The sequence below is a fragment of the Scardinius erythrophthalmus genome, assembly GCF_964197995.2.
Source record: "Scardinius erythrophthalmus genome assembly, chromosome: 9".
Lineage (NCBI taxonomy): Eukaryota > Metazoa > Chordata > Actinopteri > Cypriniformes > Leuciscidae > Scardinius > Scardinius erythrophthalmus.
This window is the reverse complement of record NC_138229.1, coordinates 17,079,972-17,085,158: the sequence shown is the minus strand read 5'-3', so window position 1 is coordinate 17,085,158 and position 5,187 is coordinate 17,079,972. Positions and strand designations below refer to the sequence as shown.

Sequence of the window (5,187 nt, the reverse complement as noted above, 5' to 3'; positions counted from 1 at the left end):
TCCAGGACAATCGGCCATTAAAATGGGAATTGTGTGGCTGCCATGTGTACTGATTATCATTATATCATCCTATTCCCATGTGGTGGATTCTCCTCCGCTCAGAGGCCGGGCTGTGGAGTGGGGCAGAGAACACTGTATCATTAAATTCCAGGACACAGCAGGCACTTATTGAGACTCCCTTATTTGCATCAACAGGAAGTGTGAAACATGAATAAATACATTTTGATTTCTGTGTTGCTTCTTGCATGTATCTGAGTGAAGAACAAATAGATAAAACTATGCAACTTACAGGCTTTATTTCCCACGTGACAAGAATAAGCTTAATTTATTTCCTCACCATGCCTTGGAATGGCTCTTCATTTTATGAGAATGACTACCATAAAAAGGATGTAGGTTGGTCTCGGGGGAGGCTGTATGACACACGGGATCATCATTATGTGCCGGTGGAGAGCACATTCATATCGCTGTCATTTACATAGAGTATGATTATTACATTATAGTACAACAAGCATGTGAAAATAAGGGAGTAATAAAACGGCTTCGGTTGTTTTTTTTTTTTTGTTTTTTTTTTTACAGATCTCGCTTCTGATTGGTTAATTCTGAATAAAGTGTAGAGTGAAAATCTCAGAGGGGTGTCGCAACAGAGCCAAAGATCACTTAGCGCTGGCGTCCGCTGCCCAGGAACATGGAGAAGAGCCAGTTCCTGATCCCGCAGGGCCTGTACAGTAAGAGGGATTATTTATGGTGACATTTAATTTCCCTGCCTGTACATTTTTGCTGGGAAAGCAGTGAGATAGGGGACCGGTGACAGCATGGGGTTTTTGTGCCCAGCATGGTGGGACCCGAAAAAGGAGGAATTAGCAGAAATGAATTATTCCAAGGCCAGTGAAGTTATCCAAAGTGTAATCGAGCTACGGAGGCTTGGGGAAGCCGAGGGGGCCATGCAAAAGCTCTCCATCAAAAGACTGTGGCAGGTGCTTCACTGCGGTAGGCATGTTAATGAACAGAGCGGCCCTACTTTCGCCGGCCACTTCTTAGCATTGAAGTAGCTCTAGCTAGTGCACTCTTGCGAAATTACCCTAAATGGGCTCACCCTCTCAGTATGAAGTATGAGCATGTATTAACCTCCTACAGGTCACACTTCTTCACCCCTATTCCCTACTCCAGTGGTCCACTTCACCAGTGAGGTCACCCGGATGGGTCACTGGAGTCAGAGTGATGGCCTCGGTGAACAAGGCTCCAAACAGTGGAAGCTCTTCTGCCTGCCATTCTCAGGCTAAAATTAACTAGCCTACGGTCACTTGAGTGTTCCTATGACATCCATTTTGCATGGAAGTTCTGATAAGACTTATGACCTGGTTGAAGTTGAAAGGGGCCAGTGGATTGTTGGCTTTATAGATTCTCTCTAATCCAAAGTCACCTGAAATCAAGTCAGTTCAGTCGACGGCCATGTTGGTAACACACCCCATGCAGCTATTTTCTGTGATAGTGTAGGTATAGAAGTACAGATCCTCTCTACTTGGAGTAAGTTTACAATGTATGATTTTCTATCCACTATTGATTTATCCCTCTCTTTCTGTCTCGAATTTAGAAACTAGATGTAAATAGTAATTGTTAAATTTGGTAATTGTTAACTTATTTATTTATGTTTTTTTTTTTTACACCATAACATTCAAAAGTTTGGAGTCAGGAAGATTTTTTTGAAAGGAGCATCTTATGCTCACCAAGGCTGCATTTATTTGAGAAAAAATACAGTAAAAACAGAAATATTGTGAAATGTTATTTCAATTTAAATGGCTGCTTTCTGTTTTATTATATTTTAAAATGTAATTTATTCCTTGTGATAGCAGGATAATTTTCTGCAGTCATTACTTCAGTCTTCAGTGTCACATGATCCTTCAGAAATCACTTTAAGATGCTAAATTAGGGCTAAAGAAACATTTCTTATTATTATCATTGTTGAAATCAGCTGTATTGCTTAATATTTCTGTGGAAACGGTGATACATTTTTATTCCTGTTTTTAAACCCTTTATTAAGAAATTCCTGGATTAAACAAACACTTTCAAAACAGTGATTTGACTCTTTTAACTGTTTTGAAAGGCGAATCTTTATTGTCACTGTAGTTACTAGTCATTACAATTGTCTTCGAATTGAAAGATTGAAATGCCGAATATAAGTTCTCTTAAATGACTATGATGAGTAGGAGCAGGGCGGTGTTAACCGATTTCTGCCAGCACTTGTCAAAAGAGTCTGATGGGCAGCCATTGCCATGTCAGCTTTACCTAAGACCAGTTAAAGCGCAACTCTCACCAAAATGCAACCTACACTGTAAAAATAAAAGGTGCCTGGAGGAACCTTTTGGGGTTCTTCACTTCGCCACACCGGCGGAACCGTCTGTAGATCCTCTAGGCACCCTTTAAAAAGGGCCGGTTCTCTGAGGAACCACACAGGTTTCCTGAGGAACTCTTATATTAGGCTCTGTGTGGAACCACTTTGGGTGCCTCCAGGAACCAAATTTAATTTTTTTTAAATATTTAATTTCATGTTGTTACTACAGTATGGTTACCTTTGACATCTATTATAATAAACAAATTGAACCAAATACAAAATTAGAATTGTTTATTACATATTTGATATTCATTTTTATACATACACTTCCATGCACATGGGGAAAAAAGCTAACTACAGATTAATATCAATGAATACACAAAAAATAGTATAATACATAAGCAACATGAATAATCAACCATGTATATACAATAGATAAACAAGAAAAGACATCTCAACAAAATGCATGGAAACACATATGTTCCACGAAATAAATCAATGTAAAAAAATTACATTTGAACTAATTAAAAATGTCCATCATACTTAACTTTAAAACATTTGTGTTTCAGTCCGATGGTAAGTCTGACATTACTGTTTCCAAGTCCAAAAGCTCTATCAGGTGCCAAAAACAAACAAACAGTGCTAATATACACTAATTGTGCTGTAACCTTTATCTCTATACTGAAATCTCTGATGGTTAGTTATTCAGCTATTTTGAATCATAAAATGTTGAAGTCCGGGATGCCGTTAGACTGGAGACTGTAATGTACACTATGGCTTTTGAAAAGCTTAAATGTGTGACTTGAATCAACAGTGTTCATAAATGGTTGTTGAGTATTCTCATGAAACAAGATAGAGGAAGTAGAGGCTTCGACCCGGAAACAGAGTTAAGGTGCAGTAAAATGATCTGTTGTTCTGTGAATGTTCACTGGTGAATTCAGTCATTTCAATAAGAATCCACACGATCAGCAATTTCGTTTGTGGTCAAAAATGTCACTATGGGACCAAGCTGGTGTGAGGTACTTAACGAGTTGGAAAAGTGAAAAGGTACAGCATCGTTTTCCGTTTGTTTTTCGTCTTTTCTGGTGGATGGTCGGTCCAGGCACTTCAGTGATTTTCAGGTCTACAGGAGGATTTTTATTCTTGATCAAACTTGTATTTCAGCTTACCGAGATCCCTGCAAAGTACAAAATTTGCTGTTAGTAATGTTATTAAAGTGATAGTTGTGCAATTTAAATAATTTCCTCAGCCTTGTGACGTTCCAAAACTGTTTGACTTTCTGTCTGTGGAACCCAAAAGCAGATCTCAGGCATAATGCAACCCCAGTCACCGTTCGATTTCACTGCATGAAACACAAGCAGAAAACAAATGTGTAAATCATTCATGAAACCATTCTTATGTACTCTTGTCTAGTTCAATTCAATGCAACAATTTATGTGAAAATGGTTAAGCTCCAAAAATGTCCCAGAAAAGATCCTAAAAATAATCAATGAGTTCACAACTCATGTGTTATGGGTTGTGTTGCAAGTCTTCTGAAGCCTAATTGCTTTTTCCTATTTTCTTTTTTTTTTTTTGTCGAAAAAGACTAAACTTGAAGTTATAATTCAGAGTTAAAATGTCTATAGCATTTTTTGTTAATCAAACCTGTGATATTATTTTTCTGAGTAACATGAATGAGATTTGAGATCATGAGAAAAGATTTTCAGAGATTAACTGATTAAAAAACACAAGTACACAGTCAAACAATACAATTTCACACAGAGAAAGTTCATAGTAATAAAGTACTTGCATGTGGTGCAGGTAACTTACTGTAATTCAATGTTGCCACTGAAATGTTCAGATTATTTTAGAAATGTAATGGTTGTTCTGGGGAAACAAAAGAACAAAGCTGATTATTCACAACATAATATTTATTGACCAGTAAATGGAGAGAGAATGAGGGCACCTGTAGTAAGTAAAGTTAACGTTAGGCTAAACAAAAACAGAGCAAACTATAACCTGTTTTTGTTATTCATAACAAACGCCAAGAATCAGAGAATTTTCTAAAGTAGTTAGGCTATATCAGCAATTTGAAGACACAGTTGTACAAAATGTTGAATTGAATGACTAAATCAATCTAAGACAATAAGTCAATCATTTCCATTTGTTCATTAGATCAACGTAACGTTAGTTAGCATCGCGGCTAAAACCTTCATACCAGATACTGTGCAATAAACGAGTGGTAAACACTGTAAAAACGTAGTAATGTAGGCCTATAATAAATTTAGTTTATATATATGTGTGTTTAAATATATAGTGAGAAGACTCTGTATTTATATTTATTTGGCGAGTTTTCAAACCTTGTAATGGAGAGCCGAATAAACGGCGGAAGCTTTGATGAGAGGAGCCGTTACTTAGTTTCCTGATGACGATCAGCTGAGCTTTGTTGCGCGCGAGCAGCGCGAGGATCACTGAAGCGACGACAGCAGAGGAATAGCAGCAGTTTCGTGACAGAATAATACTTTTCTCCTCCTGCTTCTTCTTCTTCATATAATATTATTATTATTTAGTGTTGTTGTTTAAGGTTTAAATGACTTAATAAAATAGGCCTATACTAAATATATGTAAGCTACCCAAGTGAAAAAGACTAGGTTACTGTTAAATGTATTAAAAATGCATTAAAGTATATTTGTATTGTAGGTCTACTAAAAACACACTCAAGTACATTTTTAATACATTTAATAGTACATCTTTTTCACCTGGGTATGTATACTGAATCAAACTTGCCTATAATAATAATAATAAAAATGCATTAAAGTATATTTGTATTGTAGGTCTACTAAAAACACATGTACATTTTTAATACATTTAATAGTACG

The 5,187-nt window shown here is 36.6% G+C and overlaps 1 long non-coding RNA gene across 1 annotated transcript; it reads right to left on the bottom strand.

The window, feature by feature from the left end:
• Positions 1–3,531: 3,531 nt before the first annotated feature.
• Positions 3,532–4,731, bottom strand: LOC308696197. The gene is made up of 3 exons (XR_014030796.1): positions 4,669–4,731; positions 4,139–4,195; positions 3,532–3,671 (listed from the first exon to the last, which is right to left on the bottom strand). It is a non-coding gene; the product is annotated as an uncharacterized lncRNA (long non-coding RNA).
• Positions 4,732–5,187: the final 456 nt, after the last annotated feature.